We start from the raw sequence: 12,746 nt of genomic DNA on the forward strand, positions 1-12,746 counted from the left end.
TCTAAACATCTCCAAACTAAACTCTCTAAACTTCTCTCCCATTGGCATCGATTGCCAAAATGGACAAAAAGTTTAGAAAGCAAATATAATAGGTGGTCCTCCAAAAAGTGTGTACTTCTTGACAAAAGAGTGCATAGAAATACACATCAAAGTTTTGAGAATCATGACTCAAGTCTTAGAATATTAAGACCGTACGATCCAAACTAACCCCTGCGATTCTACTACTTTGCTCATAGAATCTAAGTTTCTACGATCATGTTAGTTATGATTCTACGACTCGCGATTCCACCAAGGGAGCTCCGATCCAATTTAGAATCGCGATTCTGACAACTTTGATACACATATACAATGATAATTAGTTCGAGGAAAACAAACCATATCAAGGACCAAAATATTAAAAAAGGATCGTATGGCACAAAGACATACAAAAGAGAGAAGCAAGCAAGCAATCAAAAGATACCAGTTGGAACAAACAATCACATGGTCCTTCAAACCACATGAATAAAAGATATTCTGATTTTGTCAAAGGAGTGTTTTATCAAAACTAGAGAAGCTCCCCATGATTTGCGCACTAATAACTAATATATTTTTGATACAAGTGCACAAAATAGAATCATCACTCCCCCAAAATTAATAAAAACACAGAACAAGTGCAAGCAAGTAGATAAGACAATAAGTATATCACTTGCACAAAACATATGGTTGAGCAACATGTAAAAGAGGCAATTTAAGAATAGGCTCAACCAAAATGATGTGTGTGAGTCATGGCAAAGCACTTGAGAAGACACAGAATACTCATGAACATAGTTTTGATGGAATGAGACACAAAGTGCAAGACATATCCTTCCCCCACACACACACTACTAGAAAATAGGTTCACAAGCTTACTACTAAACAAACTAAAAACCAACGCTTGTACAATCCATGGTGAAGATAGGAAATAATAACCTTGTCAAGAGGAGGGATACCAATCGAAATGGCAAAACCCTCGTCAAGGCAAGCATGAAGAAAAAATAATCTTCACCACCAATGTGTGCATCAAGATGCAAGGATATAAGATCTGCACTCAAGACAAATCCTTTCACGAAACCACCAAAAACTAGAAAAAGAAAATGCAACGGTGGACATGAAAGAAAAGAGGATATCAATTAGAGATGTAACTTCTCTTATGTGTAAAAGATCCTAGGTAGAAGACAATCATGATGATATATATCCACAAAGAAGGATGCACACTGTAAGTGCATCTAGTGGCCCTTAGTGATTTTTGTGGTTTGAATACTTATAGGTTAAGTATCTAACGTGTTTATAAGTGTACACAGGATCTATAAGTCATTGAGGAGTTTGAGATATTTGAAGAATATCGACCCCTAAAAATGTATCTCTTCAGTTGAAGAAATTGGTCTAAAGCTGAAGAAATGAATCGCGAGGAATCTGCGATGAAATTGCTATTCCTCATGAAGATATTGATATTGAGAAGTCCCGTGGTTCCTGAAGAAAATCATTCTGAAGAATTTGAAGCATGAAGATTTACACTTCCTGTTTTACTTTCTTCGCATTTGAGTAATAGGAACACCGTACTGTTAAAGGGGGTCAAAGTAACACTATGGAATGGATTTCCTCATGATGCTCAACCCAAGCCTAATCCTACAAAAAGCCTCAAGTGAGGAATATGAGTGACATGAGGACTCTCATAGTTGAGGGTCCCGACCGTTTCGATAACCATGCCAAGTCACTGGTCTTATCCACTCCAACGGTCATATTATTTAAGGGCATTAGTGTCAAATCATGTCGGGATGCTCCCAGGCTATAAATAGCCACCCCCCACAACCACTAGCTGGTTGGCTGCTCCGCTAGAAACTAACACTTGTCATAAGAGCAACCCAAATTCCTCAGAGCCTTCGAGAGTAATTCATCAGTGAGGAAATACACCACCCAGCGAAACCACAAACCAAACCTAGTGATTGAGCATCACTGAAGAAGTTGTTCCTGTGTGGGACTGAAGCCTTTTACCTTTGAGGACTGTGCATCCTCCACACGGTTAGGCGTCATGGTCTAGAGCAATCCAACAGTCAATTGTGGATCGCCGGGTGACCGAGTTTGTGAGGGTTTGCAAGTCAGCCCTGAAGACTTACCACGAGTGTTGGGCGAGGACTGTGTGTCCTTAGCTCAAGGAGAATACGGTAGGGACTGTGTGTCCCGGGACTGGGTGTCCTTTGGTTTCAATACCAAGCCGCTCCAAACCAGATGTACAACTGTCACAGCAGTTGGAACTGGGTCATCAACGACTGTCTTCTCTGAGAATTGGGTTCTAATTCCTCAACTCTTTACTTTCTCTGTATTATGTGTTGATGACTTTCACTGTGACTGTTGAAGAATTTGTTGAAGACTTTCTCTGAATTTCCTCAACCCCAAATTCTTCACAATAGTTAATCATCATCTGTATTCTACGTGCCTGCTTACTGTGCAATCTGTTTTCACATTCTTCACTCTGAAATACTGCTGGTGTGAACGTTTGCACGTCTGATCCTTTACTGTTTCCGCTGTAAGTTAGTCATCAGTGAGGAATTTCCTCAAAAGGAATTTCCTCAGTGATGAAATTCTAAAAATCTCCTATTCACCCCCCTCTAGTCGATATAACACACTTTCAATTGGTATCAGAGCAAGGTACTCCCTTGTTCTGTGTGATTTTGGTTTAACCACCTGGAGTTTTAATTATGTCGACTGCACGCATGTTCAAGGTGACTGCAGCATGTCCCACCTATGAAGGGAAGAACTTTCCTTTCTGGAAGAACAAAATGCAAATGCATCTACAAGCTATTGACAATGATCTCTGGTATATTGTGGAAAATGGCGTCCCCATCATTTCTGCCAGTGTCACTGCAGCTGATGTGAAGAAATTCAAGCAACTTGATTCTCAAGCGAAGAACATCATCTGTGGCCATCTGAGCCCTGGCCAGTTTGGAAGAGTAAGTGCTTTGGGCTCTGCAAAACTGATCTGGGAGAGACTGTGCAAGGTAAATGAAGGAGTATCAACCCAGCGTGACTCTCGTGTTGATATTCTTCGCAATCTCTTCAATCGCTTCAAGAGACATGACAATGAATGCTGCCAAGACACCTTTGATCGCCTCACTGATATATCAAATGAACTGCAAGCACTGGGAGCTCGAGACATCACTGATCACGAAGTTGTGAAGAAACTGCTGAGATCCTTAGATTCTTCATTTGACACTCTAGTTCTGATGATTCAAGAAAGACCAGACTACAAGATGCTAGATCCAGCTGATATCCTTGAAAGGCTAAATACTCATGAATTCCAGCTAGAAGAAAAGAGAGATCTATATGGACAAAGCTATTCCAGACCACGTGCACTGAAGGCTAGAGCAATTTCCTCATCGGAAGAAGAAGACACAGATGACAGCAGTTGTGACCCCGAAGAATTTGGACAGGAGCTTGCAATGCTTGTGAGGAAATTCCAGAGATTTACACGACGAGGCCAGTTCGGTAAATCATCAAGAAGAGACATGAGGAAATCAGAATCTGCATGTGAGGACTACAAGAAACGGACCTGTCACAAGTGCAAGAAATCAGGTCATTACATTGCTGATTGTCCCCGCTAGGGAAAGGAATCAAATAAGAAGAAATACAAGGATGACAGTTCTGATGACTTGAAGAAGAAGAAGAAATCTTCAAAATCCTCATCTTCAAAGTCCTCTTCACACAAGAAGACTAGCTTCAGAAAGGCTCGGGCACTTATTGGCAAGGAAATGGATTCCAAGGAAGAATCAGAGGAATGTGATGAAGAAGAAGGCTCTGGAGAAGACTCAGAATCCGGACAGGCTAGTCTTGCACTAGCAACCACTTTCGTCAGCAAGTCAATCTTCAATCTTGAAGAAAATGATTGCACCATCCATACTGATGACTATGCTGATGACATCGCTCCAACCTATTGCTTCATGGCAAAAGGTTCAAAGGTATCAAATAATGCCTCCTCCTCTGATTCAAGTGATTGTGAACGTAATGATTATAAGAAACCCAGTTACAGTAAACTTGCTATCATTTCCACTAAACAACAAACTGCTCTGGAAAAGCTTCAAAAACTGCTAGACAAAAGTGATGATCTCTTGAATGATGAAATGAATCTTAATCAAATCCTCGCTGATGACATGAAAAATCTTCAGTCTAGATTTGATATTCTTCAGGATCGTTATGATACACTCCTCACTGATCATGAGAAGCTTTCCTACGAATTTCTTCAAAGGAAGCTTGATCTTGAGAAGCTGAGGATGTCTCATGATGATCTTCGCATGGAAAATGATTCATTACTAGCTCAAAAGATCAGCGCTAGTCAAGTTGAATGTATTCCTCCATGTCTTAAATGCATTGAACGTGAAACTGCTAATTCCTCACCAGAATCATCAAATGCTACAATTTCTTCAACTGCACCTGTTGTGTCTATTTCCTCACTTGAGGAAAACACAAATGTTACTGATGAAAATGCAGGGTTGAAGGAATTGTACGTGACAGGCATGTACAAAATCCTCAAAGGACACCAAACCCTTTGTGATGTGCTCAAAAAGCAGATCTTGAACAGGAACCCGAGGAAAGAAGGAATTGCCTTTGAGAGGAAATTAAATGCTAATGGAACTTATTGGAAACCTGAGAAGTATCCCAAAACCTCATGGGTTGCTGCTACTGGGCCTCCTTTTGATCCATCTAATCTAACTGGCTTCTCATGTGAATTATCTTATTCCTCGGATGAGTCATTTGATTCCAACTATAAACTGTTCAAAAATCAATCTGGTGAAGTATTTTCTCGATCTGTTGGAACTAACTGCAGGAATGACCCTCCTCTGAGGAAAATCTGGGTTCCCAAAAGTTGTCTTGAAAATCTTCAGGTGAATGTCCTCGTGACACCACCTCTGAAGAATCTGAACCCCAGATCAAATTCCTTAGGAGGACCAAAGTCTTCAAGAGGATCAAAATCCTCAACTGGTCTAAACTATGCTCGTACCCGTGCTTATGCGTCTAACATGCAGGGAAACTACAAGGAATATGAATATGAGCGTTACTCCTCAAATCATTATGTTCATAAATCCTCAAACCAGTTCTCTGCATACTCAGATGAGTACTTTAACCCCCCCTACTGTTAAGAGAAGTGCATTAGCTTCAATGCCACCTTTCTCATATGGTGCTCGCAGGATGATGAACGCTTTGCCACCCCTTCAGATGTGGGTGGTGAAGAAATCAAACTAATTACTTCTGCAGGTCAGGTCTCCAGATGAAAATCATCATATGAAGAATTTGCTGGAGACCCGAGGAAATGCTTGATAGGACGCAAGCTAATGATTGATGAAATAGAAATATTTCACACGTCCTTACATTTCTGTTATGATGAAATTACTGAACTGATGAAATTAGTATCATATTCTTCAAATCTGAAGCATATGAGATGGTAAGCTGTACTAATTCATCTGCAGGATGACAAACCCAAAAATACTGAGTGGGTTCTCGATAGTGGTTGCACACATCACATGACTGGTGATAAAAGCCTACTGATGAATATGCCACTAACTCCATCACCTCTGAAGCAAATCACATATGCTGACAAAGGTAAAAGCAAGGTATTGGGACTTGGCAAAGTAGCTATTTCCAAGGATAGGCATATGGACAAAGTGATGCTTGTTGAATCCCTTGGTTTTAACCTCATGTCAGTCTCGATGCTTTGTGATCTTGATATGATTGTTATCTTTGGAAGATATAGGTCATCATGGAATCTCACAGATCCAAAGTCTTCAAAGGTGTAAGAAGAGGGGATTTTTAAATTGTTGATTTCTCTACAGGTCCTCAACCAGCCACTTGCTTACTAGCAAAAACCTCAGAAGGATGGTTGTGGCACCGAAGACTAGGTCATGCAGGCGTGAGGAATTTGCACACGCTTGCAAAGAAGAAGTATGTCATCGGCATCGAATCAGTCAAATTCCTCAAGGACCATCTCTGCGGTGCTTGTGAATCTGGGAAAATGACCAGATCCAAGCATCCCTCTAAAACCATCATGACTACTACACGTCCATTCGAATTGCTTCATATGGATTTATTTGAACCTACTCACTATGCCACACTAACCAATGCAGCATCTTTATATGGCATCGTCATAGTTGATGATTATTCCAGATATACTTGGGTGCATATCATAGTGTACAAAACTGAAGTGCAGGAAATCTTCAAACGATTTTCTTCAAGGGCCTCGACGAACTTTGGCATCAAGATCAAACACATCAGGAGTGATAATGGAACTGAGTTCAAAAACACTGGTCTTGATGATTACCTTGATGAACTCGGTATTACTCACGAATTGTCTGCTCCTTATACTCCTCAGCAGAATGGTGTCGTCGAAAGGAAGAACAGGACTCTGGTTGAAATGGCAAGAACTATGCTTGAAGAATATCAGACTCCTCGTCGCTTCTGGCCTGAAGCAATCAACACTGCATGCCATATCATCAACGGGGTATATCTTCACAAATTTCTCAAGAAAACCTCATATGAACTCCTCACTGACAAGAAACCCAATGTAAGTTATTTCAAAGTCTTCGGTGCAAAATGCTGGATTAGAGATCCTCACCATAGCTAAAAATTTGCACCTAAGGCGCATGAAGGTTTTATGCTCGGTTATGGAAAGGACTCGCACACCTACAGAGTCTTCAACAACTATCACAACAAAGTTGTTGAGACTGTAGATGTGCGGTTCGATGAAACTAATGGCTCGCAAAGAGAGCAATTGCCTTCTGATCCAGATAAGCTGTCTCCTGAGGAAGCAATAAAGCTTAAGCCTACTGAAGACATTGTCCCCACTGAGGAAATTGGTGAAGAAACGATCCTCATCGCTGATAAAAACCAAGAAGATGCTCCTAAGGAAATTGCAACAGCAACACTTCCTCAGCCGAGACAAAATCCTCAACCAGCACATCCGAGGATTGCAAACGAAGTAGAACTTGACAAAATCCTCAACGACATCAACGCACCAGGTCCTCTCACTCGCTCAAAAGCTTCACACTTAGTTAAATTTTGTGGGCATTTTCCTTTGTATCCATCACAGAACCCTCAAAAGTAGCTGAGGCTTTTCTGGAACCGGAGTGGATCCAAGCCATGCAAGACGAACTTCTTCAATTCAAGCTGAATGACGTATGGGAGCTCGTCAAACGACCAGATCCTCGCAAGCATAACATCATCGGCACCAAGTGAATTTTCCGAAACAAGAAAGATGAGGACGGTCAAGTGGTGAGGAACAAGGCACGACTTGTAGCTCAAGGCTACACTCAGGTTGAAGGAATAGATTTCGATGAAACTTTTGCACCTGTTGCTAGACTTGAAGCTATTCGAATACTACTTGCTTATGCTAATCATCATAACATCACCTTATATCAAATGGATGTGAAAAGTGCATTCCTCAATGGTAAGCTTGAGGAAGAAGTATATGTTGCTCAGCCCCCAGGTTTTGAGGATTCAAAGAATCCAGACAAAGTCTTCAGACTCAAAAAGGCTCTGTATGGCCTCAAGCAAGCCCCTCGGGCATGGTATGATACATTGAAGGAATTCCTCATGAAGAAAGGCTTCAAACCTGGTTCACTCGAGCCAACTCTTTTCACAAAATACTATGATAATGAGTTGTTTGTATGTCAAATATATGTTGATGATATCATATTTGGCTGTACTGACAAAAGATACAATGATGAATTTGCCTACATGATGAGTGAATAATATCACATGTCCATGATGGGGGAGCTGAAATTCTTCTTAGGTCTTCAAATTCATCAACAAAGCAATGGAATCTTCATATCACAGGAGAAATACCTCAAGGATGTTCTGAGGAAATTCGACATGCACGAATGCAAAGGTGCCAAGACTCCAATGCCTACCAACGGCCACCTCGGCACTGATGAAAATGGTAAAGATTTTGATCAACAGGTATACCGTTCTATGATTGGCTCTTTATTGTATATATGTGCATCTAGGCCAGATATAATGCTTAGTGTTTGCATGTGTGCACGTTTTCAAGCAAAACCGAAGGAATCACACCATAAGGCTGTGAAACATATTCTTCGATACTTAGCTCACGCACCAACACTAGGATTATGGTATCCCAAGGGCTCCAATCTTCATCTGGTAGGGTATTCTGATTCAGACTATGCTGCTAACCGTGTGGATCGCAAGTCAACTTCTGGCACATGCCATTTCCTCGAAAGATCTCTAATTTGCTGGTCCTCAAAGAAGCAGAACTGCGTATCACTCTCCACTGCCGAAGCTGAGTACATTGCTGCTGGTTCTTGCTGTGCTCAATTGCTATGGATGAAGCAAACCCTCAAGGACTACTGCATCAACATGAAGAATGTGCCTCTCTACTGTGACAATGAGAGTGCTATCAAGATTGCATACAACCCAGTACAGCACTCGAAGACCAAGCACATCCAGATTCGTCATCATTTTCTTCGGGACCATGTCCTCAAGGGCAATATCCTCATCGACCATGTGAAGACTGATGATCAACTGGCAGATATCTTCACTAAGCCCTTGGATGAGAAAAGGTTTTGCAAGTTGCGGTGTGAGCTAAATATCTTAGAGTCTTCAAATGTTTTGTAAAAACATGCACACATCCTAACACTTATGCAAAGTTGATGACTTAGATGTGCAACACATGATGAAACGATTTTCTTCAACTGATGAAGAAAGTCACTCTGAATGTGAAGAAATTAACGAAGAAATTGATTTTCAGGGCCCTACGACAATTGTACGCGGCGTCTGTAATCAGCATTCTTATATGGTGGGTAACGCCACCACCCAATGTGAAATTCCTCAAGTTGATTTTCTTCAAATGATCAATTTCCTCACAATGCATTTTTCTTCAAAACAGTTATTCTTCATTGTGATGATCTATTACAAAATCTTCAAAAACACTTGATGACTTTCATTTGCCTAGGTAGACTGTGATTTCTAGTCCTCAACAGCATTCACTTATTGTTATTTCTTCAAGTTGATGTTTCTGCTAAGTGAATGTGATCGGACCCTACTTTCCCTCTATGCTATACTTATCCAGTCTATTCAATACTTCATATGCGTTCTACTTGAAACTTTGTTCAAAATCCTCACTGCATCCTTGTCAGCTGATGATTTTGTAACGAAAATCCTCAAATCTTAAAAAATTATTTTCTTTAAAGAAACAGTAACTGAACCCCCACTTCCCACGATCGGATAACCACGATCTCCACTATCTCCACCGCATCGTACGGGAGCTACACGTGTCCTGCGGAGACGTAGAGGCAGGGGCTATCTGGTCCGAAACTTTCGCGCCAAACAGTAACTTCTGAGCTATAAATATGTCCTTATCCCCCTCGGTATCCTCTTCTTCGCCTCATCGCTCTCCTGCCACAGCACACTCCACCAAACCCTAGCGCCACCGCTGGTAATCTTGTCGCCGGTAAGGAAGAGCTTCACTGCCTTGACCTTTTCGTCGCCAGGATCACGCCGGAGTCGGACCATCTACGTCCGCCGCCGCCGTAGACATCCTCTGCCGCCAAGTTAGGGTGCATTGGACACTTGACCGAAGAGCCTCTCCAACACTACTTCTGTGTTCTTCGTTCGCACCTTCTAGGGTAAATATATCCCATTTTTACAGCAGATTAGATCTGAAATTTTACCTCTTCTATGTGAAATCTGTTTTTCCTCAAGATACGATGCGCACATGATTCCTCAAACACTACCTATCACCGCAATCATTGATGAACTAGCTAAGCATCCAAGATTTTCACGAGATTCCTCAATTGTGCGAATTTTCGGATCTCTACAACTCTGGAACGCAAGAACAGTATGATTAGGCAAATTCCTCAACCACTGGTTATATTCCTCAAACTGTCAAACTTTTTCATTTTCTTCAAATCTGAGAACGCATATGACCTCTCCAAATTCCTCGCAACTATACTCTGTTCACAGGTACACACATGTCAGCTGATGAATCTCTCGGTTCTCATCACATTAACTCATTTGCAGCGTTTCTGGAAGAAACTCTTCAAGGCTCATCAGAATCCTCAAGAGTTCAAAATCATCAGCAAATTCCTCGACTGAAGAAAATGGAGGAAGAGAGAAAACAGAAGGGAGGAAAGAAACTGGAGCAGAACACAGCTGCTGATATTCCTGAGGACATGTACTTGGACTATTGTACGCCTGATGAAGAACATGAGACAATGGCCAAGAGAAAGATAAGGCTGTAGAAGATTGAACGCAGATGGGCGAAGGAATGGAAGGAGTACAGGTTTGTGACTCCAAAATATGCGAAGAAATTCACTTTGAAGCCTCCTGGCAGAAGGGCCCCACTTGAGGATCATCAAGTAGCACATCCCTCAGTCTTATGACAATTGATGACTACCCAGATGAGAAAGAAAGGCATCTGGCCAAGCTCAAGAAGCAAGCTGAAGCTGCAGTGAGGAAATTCAATGAATCCTCAGCTGCTGCCTCTGGTGCTACTAATTCCTCAGCGGCAGAAACCTCAGGCTCAGAGATTCCTCACACGCAGTCTGTGCCAACAAAGCAAAGGGCTCTAAAGCCTCAAGAGAAGTCTGTTCAGGCTTCTGTCACAAAACCCTCAGCTCCAAAACCCTTAGCTCCAAAACCCTCAGCTCCAAAACCCTCAGTTCCAAAACCTTCAACACCAAAACCATCAGCGCCAAAACCCTCAGCACCAATCTCCTCTACACCAAAATCCTCAGCTCCACCTCCAAAGCCTCAAGAAAAACCAGTACAGAAGCATGTCGTGAAGCCTACGACCGCCAGCTCCAGCTCCTCACTCCCAGCTGCAACTAGCTCGGAGACAAAGTCTTCAACACCACTTGTGAAGACTTTGACAACTGCTCAACCTGCACCTCTGCCCAGCCCCAGCAAAATCATCGCAGTCCCGTCTGCATCAGAGGGAAGTGATGATTATGATGATGAAACCCTACAAGCCATCATCAGGAACAAGCAAGAATGGGTAGCACAAGCATCAGGCAGTGATATTCCTCTGGCCATGGACCCCAAGGTCCTCCTCGACTACATCAATATATGGTATGAGGACCCAAACACACCCATTGATGATTTGAAACTTCCTCCTGGCATCAGCCACATGGTGGCCACCTTCATAAATGAAGCCAAGTGGAAGGAACAGCAGGCCAGGCAGGCAAAGGTTGCAAAGGCCAAAAAGGAGAAATTCCTCGGGCAGAATCTCCTCAAGCTGACTCCTGATGCACTGGTGTCAACTCAGGCAGAGCTGCAAGTACTGACTGACAAGTATGACAGGTTGTCAGACCGCAAAAGCATCAAGCGCAATTTCATCAAGCTAGCCACTAGTGTTGTTGATGAATACAACAAGAAAACCACACAACCAGCACCAACTCCTCAGCCCCTGGTTGAGCAGCCTGCAGATGCATCTCTTGATGAGGAGGAAACTCCTCAAGCTGAGGAAGAACACCAGGAGCGCCGTGCTGATGAACCGGCCATTGAAGAAATCATCACGGAGACTGCAACTGATGAAATTGCAACCACTGATGAGACTGCTCCTGATCCAGCTGCTTCATCAAAGCAGGCTGATGACTCTGTTCCAGCTGGTTCCTCACTACCAGCTGAAGAATCTGCAGAAAGAACACCTTCACCAAAAGCTTCAAAGGTGAACAAGATAATCCCGTCTGCATCAGACGCGAAGAAGACAAGAGGTGCTGAAAAGGAAGAAAAGAAGAGAAAAGCCTCCTTAGCAGTAGAAAACACAGAGGCAAAGCGCCTCAAGGAAACTGAAGAAACTGCTCCTCTGGATCCAGTGCCTCTTAATGTCGCCCCTTCATATGAGATGGTCGTCATTGATGACCCAACTACAAGGGCTGATGAGGAAATGAAGGATGTCGCCTCTGAGGAACACACTGATGAGGAAATCCATATTGATGACAGTCCTCAACCTCTTGTTCCTCAGACAGAGACTACTCAAGCTTCAGCTGCAGCAGCTGATGAAACTGCTTCTGCCACAAAGCCAGCTGAAGGAAAACAAGCTGAGGAAAATGCACATTCTGAGCAGACTCCTCATTCTGAACAGGCTGACCCAACTCCTCAAGCTGAGAAAGAAACAGAAATTCCTCAGCCTGAAGCTCAGCCAGAACAAGCATCATCTCCCCAGCAAGAAGTACCAGCTGATGAAATTCCTCAACTTGAAGAAAAAGCTGAAGAAAATGTACCCGCCCAAGACAATGAATTCATTGTGCTCAACCCAGAGACTGCCATGGTTGTTTCCCCTCCCATTCCTCAGCAGAATCTTAAGCCAGTTCAGCGCCAGCCATTCTCCAAGCGTCCAAAGTTTCAGAAAGAAGATTTCTTTGAAGAACGCATGTATTTCATTGGAGAGAACCCTTATGACAAGCCTCAAATGAGGCATCTGAAGTTTTGGACAAGAACTCAGATGAACTACTATTCCTCGGTGATCTGTGGCTGCAACAAGATATTCCAGCACAGGCACATTTCTCATGTTGAGCTTGAAGCAATACCCTGCCTGGAACCAGTCCTTAGTGTACTCCACGATGCAGGTTTGCTCCCTATGTGCTCAGACATATGAGATTGGAATAGTGAGCTTATTCTTCAGTTCTATGCAACTATGCACATCTGTGGCAACGCTGATGACATCAACACTTGGGTGTTCGACTGGATGTCCCAAAATACTCACTACAAAGCTCCGGCTTCTGAAC

Source organism: Hordeum vulgare, chromosome 4H, assembly GCF_904849725.1.
Source record: "Hordeum vulgare subsp. vulgare chromosome 4H, MorexV3_pseudomolecules_assembly, whole genome shotgun sequence".
In the NCBI taxonomy this organism is placed as follows: Eukaryota; Viridiplantae; Streptophyta; class Magnoliopsida; order Poales; family Poaceae; genus Hordeum; species Hordeum vulgare.